General features: G+C 47.5%; 1 protein-coding gene across 1 annotated transcript in view; it reads right to left on the bottom strand.

The window, feature by feature from the left end:
• The window catches only part of LOC147107169 (spondin-1-like), a 567,692-nt gene that overhangs the window by 72,896 nt on the left and 476,908 nt on the right, over positions 1-17,888 (bottom strand). The window lies entirely within an intron of this gene.

Below are 17,888 nucleotides of genomic sequence, written 5' to 3'. Positions count from 1 at the left end.
TTGAAAAAATGGACGCTACGCTGCCCGAGTTAACCCCCAGTGTCTGCCATTACTGCCCTGGCTTCTTTTCATAAAAACATAGCCATAGAAGATAGGAGCAGGAGTAGGCCATTCGGCCCTTCGAGCCTGCTCCGCCATTCAATGCGATCATGGCTGATCATCCAAATTCAGTACCCTGTCCCTGCATTCTCCCCATATCCCTTGATCCCTTTAGCCTTAAGAAATATATCCAACTCTTTCTTGAACATGCTTAATGAACTGGCCTCCACCGCCCTCTGTGGCAGAGAATTCCACAGGTTCACCACTGTCTGGGTGAAGAAATTCCTCCTCATTTCAGTCCTAAATGGCTTACCCCTTATCCTTAGACTATGACCCCTGGTTCTGCACTCCCCGGCCATCAGAAACATCCTTCCTGCATCTAGTCTGTCCAGGCCTGACAGAATTTTATAGGTTTCGATGAGATCCCCTCTCAATCTTCTAAACTCCAGTGAGTATAAGCCCAATCGACACAATCTCTCCTCATACGTCATTCCTGCCATCCCAGGTATCAGCCTGGTGAATCTTCGCTGCACTCCTTCCATGGCAAGAACGTCCTTCCTCAGGTAAGGCGACCAAAACTGCACACAATACTCAAGGTGCGGTCTCACCAAGGCCCTGTACAACTGCAGCAAGACATCCTTGTTCCTGTACTCGAACCCTCTTGCTACGAAGGCCAACATACCATTTGCCTTCTTAACCGCCTGCTGCACCTGCATGCTTACCTTCAGCGACTGGTGCACAATAACACCCAGGTCTTTTTGCACTTCCCCTTCTCCCAATCTATTGCCATTCAAATAATAATCTGCCTTCCTGTTTTTGCCACCAAAGTGGATAGCCTCACATTTATCCACATTATAGTGCATTTGCCATGTTTCTGCCCAATCACCCAACCTGTCCAAATCGTACTGGAGTTTCACGACATCCTCCTCACAGCATACCCTCCCACCCAGCTTTGTGTTGTCTGCAAATTTGGAGATATTACATCCAATTCCCTCGTCCAGATCATTAATATATATTGTGAACAGCTGGGGTCCTAGGACCGATCCTTGCGGTACCCCACTAGTCACTGCCTGCCACTCGGAAAACAACCCGTTTATTCCAACTCTTTGCTTTCTGTCCGCCAACCAGTTCTCTATCCAAGTCAATACCTTGCCCCCAATCCCATGTGCCTTAATTTTGCATGCTAATCTCTTATGCGGGACCTTATCGAAAGCCTTCTGAAAGTCCAAATACGCCACATCCACTGGTTCTCCCTTATCTATTTTACCAGTTACATCCTCAAAAAATTCCAGTAGATTAGTCAAGCATGATTTACCTTTTGTAAATCCATGTTGACTTTGTCCGATCCAGTCACTGCTTTCCAAGTGATCTGCTATTACATCTTTTATAATGGACTCTAGCATTTTCCCCACTACCGATGTCAAGCTTACCAGTCTAAAATTCCCCGCCTTTTCTCTACCACCTTTTTTGAATAGTGGGGTAACATTAGCTACCCGCCAATCCATGGGTATCGTTCCAGAGTCTATCGAGTTCTGGAAGATGACCAGCAATGTATATACTATTTCTAGGGCCACTTCCTTAAGTACCCTGAGATGTAGATTATCAGGCCCTGGGGATTTATCGGCCTTCAGTCCCATCAATTTTCCTAACACCATTTCCCTACAAATACTGATTTCTTTCAGTTCCACCCTTTCATCAGACCCTATGATCCCCGGCATCTCTGGGAGGTTATTTGTGTCCTCCTTTGTGAAGACAGAACCAAAATATGTATTTAGTTGGTCAGCCATTTCTTTGTTCCCCATTATAAATTCCCCCGATTCTGACTGCAAGGGACCTACGCTTGACTTCACCAATCTTTTTCTCTTCACATATCTATAAAAGCTTTTACAGTCAGTTTTTATGTTCCCTGCAAGCTTACTCTCATGTTCTATTTTCCCTTTCTTAGTTAATCCCTTTGTCCTCCTTTGTTGAATCCTAAACTGCTCCCAATCCTCAGGATTATTGCTTTTTCTGGCCAATTTATATGCCCTCTCCTTGGACCTGATGCTATCCCTAATTTCCCTTGCTAGCCACGGTTGGGTCACCTTTTTTGTTTTATTTTTATGCCAAAGTGGGATGAACAAATTCTGTAGTTCATCCATTCGGTCTTTGAATATTTGCCATTGCCTATCCACCGTCAACCCTTTGAGTGCCATTCCCCAATCAATCCTACCCAACTCGCTCCTCAGACCATCGTAGTTTCCTTTATTTAAATTGAGGACCCTAGTCTCCGAGTCAACTATTTCATTCTCCATCTTAATGAAGAATTCGATCATATTATGATCGCTCCGACCCAAGGGGCCTCGTACAACAAGATTGCTAATTAATCCTTTCTCGTTATATAATACCCAGTCTAAGATGGCCTGATCTCTGGTTGGTTCCTCGACACATTGGTCCAGGAAACCATCCCGTAAACACTCCAGGAATTCTTCCTCCACAGTATTGTTACTAATTTGGTTGGCCCAATTTTATGTAGATTAAAGTCAATCATGATGACTCTGTGCCCTTATTGCACGCTTCTTTAATTTCCCTTTTAATGCCATCCCCAACCTCCGCCTTACTGTTTGGAGGTCTATAAACCATTCCCACTAACGTTTTTTTCCCCTTAGTATTTCTCAATTCTACCCATACAGATTCCACCTCATCAGAGCTAATATCCTTCATTACAATTGTGTTAATCCCTTCTTTAACCAGTAATGCTACCCCACCTCCTTTTCCTTTTTGCCTATCTTTCCTGAATATCGAATACCCCTGGATGTTGAGTTCCCAGTCCTGGCCTTCCTTGAGCCACGTTTCCGTAATCCCAACCAAATCGTATTTGTTTACTTCTATTTGCGCAGCCAATTCATCCACCTTATTACAAATGCTCCTCGCATTAAGACACAAAGCCTTCAAGCTTGTTTTTTTAACGCTCTTAGACCTATTAGAATTATTATTTACTGTGGCCATGTTTGATTGAAACCGTTGATTTCTCTGACTGCCACTTTTGTTTTTCTCCTTCCTATCTTTTGCTTTTATCCTTGTTTCCCTTTCCTCTGTCTCCCTGCTCAGGTTCCCAACCCCCTGCCATTTTAGTTTAAACCCACCCCACAGCACTAGGAAACACTCCCCCTAGGACATCGGTTCCAGCCCTGCCCAGGTGCACACCGTTCGGTTTGAACTGGTCCCACCTCCCCCAGAACCGGTTCCAATGTCCCAGGAACTTGAATCCCTCCCCCTGGCACCATTCCTCTAGCCATGTATTCATCTGAAGTATTCTTCTATTTCTACTCTGACTAGCACGTGGCACTGGTAGCAATCCTGAGATTACAACCTTTGAGGTCCTGTTTTTTAATTTATCTCCTAACTCCCTATATTCCGCTTTTAGGACCTCATCCCGCTTTTTACCTATATCGTTGGTGTCTATATGCACCACGACAACTGGCTGTTCACCCTCCCCTTCCAAGATGTTCTGCAGCCGCTCTGAGACATCCTTGACCCTTGCACCAGGGAGGCAACACACCATCCTGGAGTCTCGTTTGCGGCCGCAGAAACGCCTATCTATTCCCCTTACAATTTAATCCCCTATTACTATAGCTCTTCCACTCTTTTTCCTCCCATTCTGTGCAGCAGAGCCACCCCTGGTGCCAGGAAGTTGGCTGCTGCTGCCTTCCTCTGATAAGCCATCCCCCCAACAGTACTCAAAGTGGTATATCTGTTGGAGAGGGGGATGGCCACAGGGGACCCCTGCACTACCTGCTTGCGCCTAGTACTCTGCCTGTTGGTCACCCGTTCCCTTTCTTCCTGTCCAACCTCTACCTGCGGTGTGTTCAACTCCGTAAATGTGCTATTCACGATGTCCTGAGCATCGTGAACGCTCCAGTATGTATCCAATTGCAGCTCCAGCGCCGCAATGCCCGGCAAATGGAATGACACCTTGTCGTTAGGCACGGACTGGATGAAACCTGTCCAACAGGGTGAAATGAGTCTGGAGACCCCCAACTGGCTGGAATCCAACACACTGCACCTTCTCTAAGGTCTTCACATCCTTCCTCAAGTGTGGTGCCCAGAATTGGACACAGTACTCCAGTTGTGGCCGAACCAGTGTTTTGTACAAGTTCATCATAACTTCCACACTTTTAAACTCTATGGCCTAAAAATTCGGTGGTGCCCCGTTTGGGGCGCCAAGCTCGCCTGGGCGACGGACTCCCGCCCTGGAAGGAGCCGGGAGTGCCAGCGGGATATTCAGTTTGAGCGCCCCAAACGGAAGCAGGGCACTACTCGAGGCGCCCCGCATCCCTCTTGGGGCGCTGAAACTGAATATCGCAGCGCGCCGTGCTGCAGCGCCACACACTGCAGCATGGCGCGCTGCGGTACTGCAGGCCTTCCTCCCCTTCTTAAAGGGGAGGGGTCTGCACCAGCGCAATATCCGATCGCGAGTGCCGGCAAAAGAGCCCGGCACCGAGGAGAAGTGCTGGGCTCTTGGGACACAGCCGGCACTGCCCGGGGGGGGGGGGATCAGGAGGCTGGGGAGGGTGGCGCGAGGAGGTGCTGGTAGGTGGCCAGTGAAAAAAATGGCCGCCCCGCACCTCCCCTTTAATTTGCGCCACTATCGCCACAGGTAGGCCCCCCTGAACCGGTCGCGAATTGCGACCGGCGCTACAGGGGGGGGGCGCGACCCAATATCACGTTCGGGGCGGTAGCGGGGCGCTGCGCACACTGATGACGTCATCGGTGGCGGCGCAGCGCTACAGGCTAACGCCGCCATTAGCGCCCCACTAAATTTCGCGGGAGGCGTGGCCAGTGGCGCTAAAGCCACTGAGTGCCCTCTTTAGGTGCTAACTGGTGACGCAGCCCACCGAATTTCTAGGTCTATACCTCTATTTACGAAGCCCAGGATTCCGTAAGCCTTTTTAACTGCTTTCTAAACCTGCCCTGCCACCTTCAACGATTTGTGCACATATACCCGAGGTCTCTATGTTCGTACACCCCCTTTAGGATTGTACCATATATTTCCTCTCCTCATTCTTTCTACCAAAATGTATCACTTCACACTTTTCTGCATTAAATTTCATCTGCCACGTGTCTGCCCATTTCACCAGCCTGTTTATGTCTTCCTGAAGTCCATCACTATCCTCCTCACTGTTCACTATACTTCCAAGTTTTGTGTCATCTGCAAATTTTGAAATTGTGCCCTGTACAGCCAAGTCCAAGTCATTAATGTATATCAAGAAAAGCAGTGGTCCTGGAACCGACCCCTGGGGAACACCACTGTATACCTTCCTCCAGTCCGAAAAACAACCGTTCACCACTACTACAAAAGCAAAATACTGCAGATGCTGGAAATCTGAAATAAAAACAGAAGATGCTGGAAATACTCCAGCAGGTCAGGCAGCATCTGTGGAGAGAGAAACAAAGTTAACGTTTCTGGTCAATGACCCTTCGTCAGAACTGGAAAAAGTTGGAGATGGAACAGGTTTTTAAGCAAGTGCAGGGGCCGGGAGAGGGGGGAGGGGAGGAAAGAACAAAAGGGAAGGTCTGTGATAGGATGGAAGGCAGGAGAGAATAAGAGACAAAAGGGATGATGGTGCGAGGCAAAAGGAGATGGTAATGGGACAAGTTAAGAAACAAAAGATGGCTCTAGATGAAGTGTGAATGGCGATGGCAGAATGATCGACAGCTGCCATGTGAGAGAGAGAGAAAAATGGAAAAAAACGGTAGGGGCCGAGGTTATTGTCTGAAATTGTTGAACTCTATGTTGAGTCCAGAAGGCTGTAAAGTGCCTAATCGAAAGATGAGGTGCTGTTCCTCGAGCTTACGTTGAGCTTCATTGGAACAGTGTAAGATGCCGAGGACAGGGAGGTCTGAGTGGGAGTGGAGCGGAGAATTAAACTGACAGGTGACCGGAAGCTCGGGGTCACCCTTACAGACTAAGCGTTCACCACTACTCTCTGTTTCCTGTCACTTAGCCAATTTCGTATCCATGCTGCCACTGTCCCTTTTATTCCATGAGTTTCAACTTTGCTGGCCAGCCTATTATGTGGCACTTTGTCGAACGCCTTTTTGGAAATCCATGTACTCTGTGTCCACCGTATTACCCTCATCAACCCTCTCTGTCACCTCATCAAAAAACTCGATTAAGTTGGTTAAACACGATTTGCCTTTAACAAATCCGTGCTGGCTTTCCTTAATTAATCCACACCTATCCAAGTGACTGTTAATTTTGTCCCTGATTACTGTTTCTAAAAGCTTCCCCGCTACCGAGGTTAAATTGACTTGCCTATAGTTGTTGAGTTTATCTTTACACCCTTTTTTGAACAATGGCGCAACATTTACAATTCTCCAGTCCTCTGGCACCACCCCCGTGTCTAAGGAGGATTGGAATATTATGGCCAGTACCTCCGCGATTTCCACCCTCAATTACCCCAACATCCTAGGATGCATCCCATCCACTCCTGATGATTTACCTACTTTAAGTACAGCCAGCCTTTCTAATACCTCTTCTTTATCAATTTTTATCCTATCAAGTGTCTCCACTACCTCCTCCTTCACTATGTCTATGGCAGCATCCTCTTCCTTGGTGAAGACAGATGCAAAGTACTCATTTAGTACCTCAGCCATACCCACTGCCTCCAAGCATAGGTCTCCTTTTTGGTCCCTAACCGGACCCACCCCTCCTCTTACTACCTGTTTACTATTTATATGCCTATAGAAGACTTACATAAGAACATAAGAACATAAGAAATAGGAGCAGGAGTAGGCCAATCGGCCCCTCGAGCCTGCTCTGCCATTGAATAAGATCATGGCTGATCTGATCCTAACCGCCAATCTACTATCACAGAACCTTCTCCTGAATCTAACAGAATTAGACACACAAAATAGGAGCAGGATCAGGCTACACGGCCCCTGGGCCCGCTCCGCTACCCACAGGGCCATGGCCGATCCGAACCTAGACTCATGTCCAAATTCCTGCCCGCTCCCCGTAACCCTTAATTCCCTTTACTTCTAGGAAACTGTCTATTTCTGTTTTAAATTTATGTAATGATGTAGCTTCTACAGCTTTTTGGGGCAGCATATTCCATGGACCTACCACCCTCTGAGTGAAGTAGTTCCTCCTCATCTCAGTTTTGAAAGAGCAGCCCCTTATTCTAAGACTATGCCCCCTAGTTCTAGTTTCACCCATCATCGGGAACATCCTCCCCACATCCACCCGATCCAACCCCTTCACAATCTTATATGTTTCAATAAGATCGCCTCTCATTCTTCTGAACTCCAATGAGTAGAGTCATTGGATTACCTTTTATGTTGGCTGCCAATCTATTCTCATAACCTCTCTTTGCCCCTCTTATTTTCTTTTTCACTTCTCCTCTGACCTTTCTATATATAACCTGATTCTCAGCTGTATTTACAACCTGACATCTGTCATACACATTCTTTTTCTGCTTCATCATATTCTCTATCTCTTTTGTCATCCAGAGAGCCCTGACTTTAGTTGCCCTGGCTTTCCCCCTAGTGGGAATGTACCTCGACTGTACCTGAACTATTTCCTCTTTAAAGGCAGCCCATTGTTCCATTACAGTTTTGCCTGCCAATCTTTGATTCCAGTTTACCCGGGTCAGATCCGTTCTCATCCCACTGAAATTGGCCTTGCCCCAAAACATTCTTATTCTAGATCGCTCCCTGTCCTTTTCCATAGCGAATCTAAATCTTATGGAGGGATTATGAACTCATGTCTCGGGATCATTAGTCCATGCCTCTGGATTACTCGTCCAGTAACATAACCACGGTGCTACCGTACCCAGCTGTTGGGTAACTTGAAGTCATCTTTAATTTTTCCTGAAAGGCACACTTTTCTATTCACTGCTGCCAACAACCAGCACTTTTATCAACAAAACTAATTAAACTCATTTTCCTTTCCCCCCTTTGCTCAGAGCACTTCTCGCTGTTTTCCTGTGCAGTTTCATTGCCTGTGGATTGGCAGCATCTGGGAGAGGGAAAAAGTGTTGTCAGGTTTCTTTTTCAGCCACAAAGAGCAGCAATGCCTGACTAAACAAAACCTGCGCGTTCCTGTGTTTCAAAAGGCTGGCGCCTGACATGAATCTTGTCATTCATGTGGAAATGACTTATGAAATGATACTGGGCTGGTGGTGCTGTCCAGGGAGAGTATAAATACTCGGGCATGGGCCCAGCTTGCTCAGGACATTCTTTAACAGGAACTAGTGAAGGACACAACTAGATCTCCATGTTGAAAAACAGTTGATTAAAGCTTTGTTTAATACTCACACCAAGTGCCTAGTAGTTTTCTTACGTCAGCGCCCACTGCTTCCAATGTCATCACTGGGGGTTGCTGTAAGGCTTTTAAATCAGTCCAACTTACGAGAATAAGATTTCACTTTGCCAAGCACAGCCTGGTGAATAAATGGATTGGCTTTCTTCACGGAGCCTCAGTGTGAGCCAAGCGAAAGGAGTTTTCTTTTATTCATGCTCGGGATGGTGGGCCGGCACTGGGCCGGTCGTGTTGCTTGCCCGTCCCGAGTTGCCCCAAGAAGATGGCTGGGGGTGGAGGGGTGGGGGGGCCTGCTCTTTGAACCGCTGTGGTCCGTGCGGCCATGCAGATGGGAGGAGGCAGTTTCAATGGGAGCTGGACGGATTGCAAGTGAGCGAGCAAAACTGAGGCAGATGGAGTTCAGTGTGTGGGGGGGCGGGGGGGACATGTGAGGTCATCCACTTTGGATCTAAGAAAAACAAGTTGGAGTATTTTCTTAACCGTGAGAAACTAGGAACTGTGGAGGAGCGGAGAGATTTAGGGTGCCCATGTACGCAAATCACTAAAAGCTAGTGGACTGATACAAAAAAACAATCAAAAAGGCTACTGGAATGTTGGCCTTTATCTGAAGAGTTCCAGAATACGAAGGGGAGGAAACGATGCTTCAGTTATACAGAGCCTTGGTCAGAACTTAGTCAGGGTCTCCATCAATAATACTCCGGGCCTGTTTGGTCTTTAAGAAGATTATCACTACTCTCATGGCCTAAAAATGTGAAATGGTTGAGGAATTTATGAGCTAAAGATTTAATTAATTCAACCACCTATTAACCAGCACCAGGTGGAGCAGGAAATCATTCTCGATACAACTATTGTACCTAGTGCCGTAAAGAAATAAAGCATATGGGATCCTGGACTTTATAAAGAGAGGCGATGGCCGTGATTTTATCAGCGGTGTCGGGAGAGCTGGTTTCCGGGTTTCAGTCACGATCCTTGCTGCAGCCGATCTGTCAAAGGGATTTTCCCTTGATTGGCCCTGTTAAGCCCGCCCTGCGGGCTTCCCGGACAATTAACAGGAAGCGGGTCTGATGACGTCATTTCATGACGCATCATCAGCCGGTTTCCTTAAAGGGAGCACGGCCACATTGATTTTGACAGTTGTGCTATCAGTGTTCTACAGCATTGAGCTGCTGCAAACACTGACAAGCACTGCACAGAGGTGAACGCTTGCTCCCAGGCTCTCCAATGACTCCCTCCATATGCTTATGGAGGGAGTCACAGCACACAGGGAGGTTCTCTTCCCTTCCCATGGGCGGAAGAGACATCCCCAGGACACCAACACAGCCTGGTTGCACATTGCACAGGAGGGCCGAAGCAGGGATGTCATCACGGGGTCCCTGGCTGCAGTGGCGCCAACCTTTCAATGATCGCAGTGGATCACGAAACGTTACTGCAAAGCCACACTCAAACTCACCCTGCTGTGCCACTCAACACATCCCCATCACTCTGCCTTCCCTACCCTACTCCTGCACATCCTTACTCACACCAACTTACCTTGCTCCTCCACCCATCCCTCTCTATCTACTTTATCACTTCCCCATCTCACTAGCTACCCCTCACACTCACCCTCATCCTACTGCAAGCATACCAACTTACAACACACAGGGTAGGCACTTGAGAGGTTTCACCAATGTCCATGTGAAATTTCTGGCAATGTGTTGTCATACAGTGAAATCTATTTTCCCAACACTGCCCCTTATTGGACAGATCTGAGCGCACCTTGGGAAATGTTGAGATGTAACTTCCCCCACTCCCAACCCCGCTATAATGATGAGTGTACATGGAATGGCTTGGACATTTTTTTTATATTCGTTCCTGGGATGTGGGCGTCGCTGGCAAGGCCAGCATTTATTGCCCATCCCTAGTTGCCCTTGAGAAGGTGGTGGTGAGCCGCCTTCTTGAACCGCTACAGTCCGTGTGGTGATGGTACTCCCACAGTGCTGTTAGGTAGGGAGTTCCAGAATTTTGACCCAGCGACAATGAAGGATCGGCGATATACTTCTAAGTCAGGATGGTGTGTGACTTGGAGGGGAACTTGGAGGTGGTGGTGTTCCCATGCGCCTGCTGCCCTTGTCCTTCGAGGTGGAAGAGGCCATGGGTGTAGTGTATGTAACCGTTCCACCTTTAAGAGAACTATTTTAAGGGTTGCACTACTTTATCTTGGCTGCTGTATACTGTAATACCGGTGGTGACCACACCGGTATATAAGTGCTGTGTAATGATTTATTGGGCAGTTCCGCCCTGACCTTCAACTAGTAAAGGCCTGTTAAAGTTTACTCTTGTGGTCTGTGTAGTAATTCTCAAAATAACACACAGACTTAACAGTGGCGACGAGTACGATCTTACCCTGCGGCAGAGATACATCCAAGGCAGTTTAACGGGCGTCGAGAGGAGGCATCCGCCCTCATCATTCTGCTGAGAAAAGACTCGGGTCTGCAGAGCAAAGGAAGAATTCTGACACGAAGCCTTCCATCAGCAACAGGCAGTGATCATCCCTTCTATCACGGTGGTGGGTAAGCCGATTAGCGACGAGCAGCAAGTCGGCCACGTTGACTGTGAGTAGGGGAGAAAATAACAAAAAAAAAATGGAGGATATAAGGGCGGAGAACTCGACCATGGCCGGGGAAAAGAGCCGGACAGAAGTCGGGGCCAGAGGCGCTGAGACTGGGGCAGCGTAAGGCACGGAAGCCGCGGTGAATGCAAACGCAGCCGGTGCGAAAGACCGGGCTGCAAGCGGGCTGGGAGACGCAACAGCGTCGAGAGAGAGCTCGACCGCGACCGGTGAAAAAGGCCGGGCAGCTACCGAGGCCGCGAGGCGCAGCGACCGGGTCAGCGTAAGGCGCGGGTGAAAATTTAAAAAAAAACCGCGGAGAACTCAGCCGCAGCCGGGGGGAAAGGACCGGACTGCAAGAGGGGCTGGGAGGCACGATTTGAAAACCGCTGGGGGAGGGCGAACGCAGCAATACGGCAATCGCCATTACAGCCAGCGGGGGAGAAAGGCAAACGCGGGAAGCCGCCATTTTCGGAGGCGGGGGAAGAAGACAAGCGCGGGAAACCGCCATTTTGTAAAAGGAAAAAAAGGAAAAAAAAGTAATTCTTTTGTTTCTCAAGAAGATCGCGAGGATGCCTAAGCGTGGTAACATCAACGATTTCGATTCCGATGTTGAAGGTTGGGCCACGTATGTAGAACGCATAGAGATATATTGTAAGGCAAATAAAATATCAGATGAAGATAAAGCATTAACCTTACTAAACTCAATGGGTGCGAAGACATACGGGCTATTGAAGCATCTTCTATCACCAGCTAAACCGGCGGATCAGACTTTCTCTAAAATTGTTGCTGTCCTGAAGAATCATTTGAACCCCACACCGCTGATGTTAGCGGAACGATTTAAATTTTATGTGAGAACGCAACTGAAAGAGGAAAGCAACGCGGAGTATTTAATTGAACTGCGTAAGCTAGCGAAATACTGCCAGTTTGGGGAAAGCCTGACAGAGGCACTGAGAGACAAATTCGTGTGTGGGTTGTCGAAAGAAGGAACACAAAAGCGGCTACTTGAAGAGAATGATCTTACACTTGATAAGGCTGTCACTATTGCAGCATCGCACGAAGCCGCAGCGAGAGGCACTGCGGAAATGCAGCTGAAGGCAGCGGTACTCAGCGTAGATCAAATGGCTTTGGGTACAATGAAATGTTATCATTGTGGAAAGACAACACACGATCAGAACCAATGCTGGTTTAAAAACCAGGAATGTAGAAAATGTGGCAAGCTTGGTCACATAGCTAAAGTATGCCGGTCAGGAAAGAAGACCAGCAACAAAAAGTCACCACAGGAAAAGTGCAGAAAGGTACATAAGGTGGCTGAGAAGAGTTCGGATGAACAGAATTCGGATTCAGACTCCAACAGCAAGGAACTGGGTAGTCTGAGAATTCACAACGTGAGTAAGGAAGCTGACCGACAAACTATCTGGGTCACACTGCAGATAGCAGGAGTCCAAGTGAAGATGGAATTGGACACCGGATCGGCGTTGACGGTCATGAATAAGCAAGATTACAAAAAGTTATTCAAACATATTCCCCTACGGGATACGGAGATAGTATTGCAGACATACACGGGGCAAAAAGTATACCCCATCGGAAAGATAAAAGTCAAGGTGATACACAAGGGCAAAGAACACCAAGGAATGGACTTATATGTACTACCTGAGGGAGGTCCACCACTTCTGGGACGGGAGTGGATCAGAAAAATAAATATGGACTGGCACTCCCTAAAAGCAATAACGGTAGATTCCGGAAAAAAAGATGTCAAACCTGAACGATTGTCCAGAATATTGGATGAGGCTAAAGAGGTGTTCCAACCGGGACTGGGAACACTGAGAGGAATTAAGGCAAAAATCAAGATTGCAGAACATGCAAACCCAAAATTTTTCAAAGCCAGACCGGTACCGTATGCGATACGACCTGCTGTGGAAGCTGAGCTGGAAGGGCTGGAACGTTCAGGAGTACTGTCTAAGGTGGACTGGAGTGAGTGGGCCACGCCCATTGTTCCCGTCATGAAGCGTTCATCGAGTAACAAGCCAGGGGAACCGGGGAAGGTCCGCATCTGTGGAGACTTCAAGATCACAGTTAATCCGATGCTTCACACGGTGCAATATCCGCTTCCGCAGATTGAGGATATCTTTGCTTCATTGTCTGGCGGGAAACACTTCACCAAGATAGACCTGGCGCAAGCGTACTTACAGATGGAAGTTGAGGAAGAGTCGCGCCAGTATCTCACAATCAGCATGCACAGAGGCTTGTATCGATATAATAGACTGGTTTTTGGAGTGGCTTCGGCTCCGGCAGTTTGGCAGAGGGCCATGGAGCAGGTATTACAGGGAATTCCAAGCACTCAATGTTACTTGGACGATATCCTGATTACAGGAGATGACGATGAGAAACACCTTGCAAATTTGAAACTGGTGCTCACCAGGTTGAAGGAATATGGCCTTCAAGTTAATCGCCAGAAATGTGAGTTCTTTCAGAAACGGATCTCGTACTGTGGTCATGTCATTGACCAGGAGGGGCTGCACAAGTCACCTGACAAGATCGAAGCGGTTGTGAAGGCTCCCGCTCCGGAAAATGTATCCCAGTTGAGATCGTTCCTAGGGTTGATTAACTATTACCATAAGTTTCTGCCAAATCTATCCACGGTGCTGCACCCGCTGAATGCTCTTTTGCAGAAAGAAGTACCATGGAAGTGCAGCGAGGACTGTAAGAAGGCCTTTCGCAAAAGCAAGACATTGATCACCTCAGAGGAAGTGTTGGCTCACTTCAACCCAACGCTACCTATTCGTTTAGCTTGTGATGCTTCTCCTTATGGTATTGGAGCAGTACTCTCACACAAGTTGCCAAATGGCTCGGAAAGGCCAGTCGCATTTGCATCCAGATCATTGACCTCCGCTGAGCGCAACTATGCTCAGATAGATAGGGAGGCTCTCAGCCTGGTGTGGGGAGTAAAGAAGTTTAATCATTACCTGCAGGGCCAGAAGTTTACACTGCTGACAGACCACCAGCCGTTGGTATCCATATTCAACCCTAAAAAGGGCGTTTCCATTATGACAGCGCAAAGGCTACAGAGGTGGTCCCTTTTCCTAGGGGCACACCAATATGACATAGAATACAAAGGATCAAAACAGCATGGGAATGCTGACGGTTTATCACGCCTACCGTTGCCAACGGTAGAAGAGGCGCCTACAGTGGACCCAGTGGAGATGTTCCACTCAACCATAGTGGAATGTCTACCAGTAACAAATTCTACGATCGAAAAGGAAACAAGAAATGACCCGACTCTCTCACGAGTCTACGATTTAACGGTGAAGGGATGGCCAGCACATGGCGAACCACTGTTGCCAGCATTTTCGCAAAGAAGAGAACAGCTGTCAGTGTGCCGAGGAACTTTGATGTGTGGATCCAGAGTGGTGATTCCACCCAAACTCCAGCATAAAGTGCTAAAGGAGCTTCACGAGGGGCATCTGGGTGGAGTGAAAATGAAGAACCTAGCCAGAGCGTTCGTGTGGTGGCCAGGTATCGATGGTGACATCGAAGAAATGACCAAGAGCTGTCTAGGATGCCAGAAGGTCCAAAACGCCCCACCACAAGCTCCTCTGCATCCATGGGAGAGGCCCTCATCTCCATGGCAAAGGGTACATATCGACTTTGCTGGTCCATTTATGGACTCAATGTTCTTAATCGCGGTGGATGCACACTCCAAGTGGCCGGAGGTAATAAAGACGTCCTCCACCACCACGGAAAAAACCATCACAGTATTAAGGACCATATTTGCCAGGAATGGGCTGCCGGAACAGATCTGTTCTGATAATGGACCGCAATTTGTGTCCGAAGAATTCAGGAAGTTCTTAAAAAACAATGGGGTTAAGCACTACACGTCCGCCCCATACCATCCCGCCACCAATGGATTAGCTGAAAGGTTTGTCCAGACCTTCAAGAAGGCCATAAAGGCCATGGGTAATGAAGACATAAATCTACAACATAAGGTAGATAACTTCTTGTTGGCGTACAGGAATGCAACACATGCGGTCACAAACCAAACTCCCGTCATGATGTTTTTCAATAGAAGACTAAGATGCCGGCTGGATTTGATCAAGTCAAACATCAGATGGGACGTAGAGAACCGGCAATTTCAAGGCATGAATGAAAGGCCAACTAGAACCTCCCAGATAGGTCAACAAGTTTTGGCCCGTGGACATTGGTGAAAGCATAATAAGGCGCCATGCTGACCAGATCATAGCGTCATCCGAAAAGGGACAACATACACCACAACTCTATACGCCTAATGATGAAGTCGAGATACCCATAGTATCAACCTCCGATCCGGTGATACTGGAACCAGATGAACCCGACACTGACATTCAAGCCGAATCGACCTTGCCAAAAGAACCTACTACACCACCGAAAACTACTACACCACCGAGGCGTTATCCGGACCGAGTCAGGAAGCCTCCAGAGAGACTGAATCTGTGAACTGTTTTTACATGAAGTTGTGTATATATGTTATGATGTTATGTTTAATGGGAATATATACTGTTAACCTAAAAAGGGAGGATTGTAGTGTATGTAACCGTTCCACCTTTAAGAGAACTATTTTAAGGGTTGCACTACTTTATCTTGGCTGCTGTATACTGTAATACCGGTGGTGACCACACCGGTATATAAGTGCTGTGTAATGATTTATTGGGCAGTTCCGCCCTGACCTTCAACTAGTAAAGACCTGTTAAAGTTTACTCTTGTGGTCTGTGTAGTAATTCTCAAAATAACACACAGACTTAACAATGGGCTTGGGAGGTGCTGTCGAAGAAGCCTTGGTGAGTTGCTGCAGTGCACCTTGTAGATGGTATACACTGCAGCCACGGGTTATAGGGATGCTTCACAGTGTTGGTGTGGGATGGTGTCAACCTGGCGCATCATGTGGCAGCCAGGGTTAACAGCATCAAGTGAAGTAAATCTGGACATGGTGATGCCATCGCTGGCCTCCCGGGCTGCAATTTTGTCAGGGGCTGATGCCCTGTGTCCTGTGCAGCATCAGGTGATGCCGGAGAAGGTTGGTGATGTTGTAGGTGATGTGGTGTTGGGGCTGATCATGGAAGGGTTCAGAGGACCAAGGTCTGATTGTTTCATTGGCTCCTATGTTGTTGCAATAGATGGCAGCTGCAGGTGAGATGACAGAAACGATCTGTCAATGGTGAGAGAGATTGTTCCAATGAGGTGGCACTGGACATACAGTTGCCTCTGAACACTTGCAAGCTAAAGAAATCTCTATATGTATTACAAATGCAGTAACCAACAGTTTCTGAGCTCTGAAACTGACCATCTGCAACATGGCATCCTTGACATCATTTCTGTAGCTGTCAGCTTCTCAGAAACATCAGCGTAGACTCAACTCACGCCAGGGTGAGCTGGCGTGTTCCCCGAACAGCGGGTAACTCGTGGGGGAGAACGTAAAATTGGAAGGAAGCCTCAAAATAGTTATATATTGGCTCTTAACAAGCCCTTTAACAAATTGAATTGCCTCCCCCGCTGCTTGGTGTCGGGTCAGTTCTCTGCTGACAGACCCGACACCTGGGAGACTCGCGTGGAGGCGGGTTGACAGCGGGTTTGCTACCCGCTGTCAATCTTAAAGACTTTAACCTCTGACCTGCCTCCAAACCCGCCATCTGAGTGCTGGCAAATTCGTGGCCATAGAGTACAAAAGCCAGGAAGTTATGCTAAGCCTTTATAAAACACTAGTTCGGCCCCAGCTGGAGTATTATGTCCAATTCTGGGCACCGCACTTAGGAAGGACGTGAAGGCTTTGGAGAGGGTGCAGAGGAGATTTACTAGAATGGTTCCAGGGACGAGGGAATACAGTTACATGGATAGACTAGAGAAGCTGGGGTTGTTCTCCTTGGAGCAGAGAAGGCTAAGAGGAGATTTGATAGAGGTGTTTAAAATCATGAAGGGTTTAGACAGAGTAAATAAAGAGAAATTGTTTTCAATGTTTGAAGGGTTGGATAACCGGAGGGCACAGATTTAAGGTGATTAGCAAAGAACCAGAGGCGACACGAGGAAAAACATTTTTACACAGCGAGTGGTTAGGATTTGGAATGCGCTGCCAAATGGCCTCCTCCTGTGTTGTACTATTCTATGATTCTCTCTGTGTTTTGGTGATGTTGATCGAGGGAGCAATGGTGGCCCAGACACCAGGAGATCTCTCTGTTCCTCAAATAGTGGATTTTTCACATCCACTTGAGCAGGCAGATGGGACCTTCGTTAACATCTAACCTTCTAGACGGCATTTCTGACAGTTCAGCGCTCCCTCAGTGGAGTGTCAGCCAAGATTATGTGCTCAAGTCCTGGAGTGGGGTTTGAACCCACAAATGAAGAAAGAGAATTATATATTTTTTGCTTTTCTTGTCAGTATTGTGAGGGAATGGGTGATTGTTCTAAAGAAACTCCAGCCCTACAACCTTCTGAGATCTCTGCGCTCTTCTAATTCTGGCCTCTTGCGCATCCCCAATTTTAATTGCTCCACCATTGGCGGCCATGCCTTCAGCTGCCTGGGCCCTAAGCTCTGGAATTCCATCCCTAAACCTCTCCGCCTCTCTCCCCTTCTTTAAGACATTCCTTAAAACCTACCACTTCGACCAAGCTTTTAGTCACCTGTCCTAATATCTCCTTACGTGGTTCGCTGCCAAATTTTTGTTTGATAATCCCTCCTGTGAAGCACCTTGGAATGTTTGCTACATTAAAGGCAGTATATAAATGCAAGTTATTGTTGTCTCGGCGATGATTTAATGAACAAGTTTAAACGGGAAGAGCCTATACCATCTTATCAACATCAGAAGGCCCCGGTGGCAATATATTCAGAATGCAATGGGCTGTAAAGGGGGAAAAGGCTGAAAATTCTGATAGAAGGGGAAACCTGGCCATAAACCTTTCATTGAATAACTTTGGGGTGAATCCAAGTTC

The sequence above is a fragment of the Somniosus microcephalus genome, chromosome 15, assembly GCF_052327205.1.
Source record: "Somniosus microcephalus isolate GS21.2 chromosome 15, FLI_Smic_1.0, whole genome shotgun sequence".
In the NCBI taxonomy this organism is placed as follows: domain Eukaryota; kingdom Metazoa; phylum Chordata; class Chondrichthyes; order Squaliformes; family Somniosidae; genus Somniosus; species Somniosus microcephalus.
The sequence above is the reverse complement of the archived record's forward strand: the minus strand, read 5'-3'. Positions and strand labels throughout refer to the sequence as shown.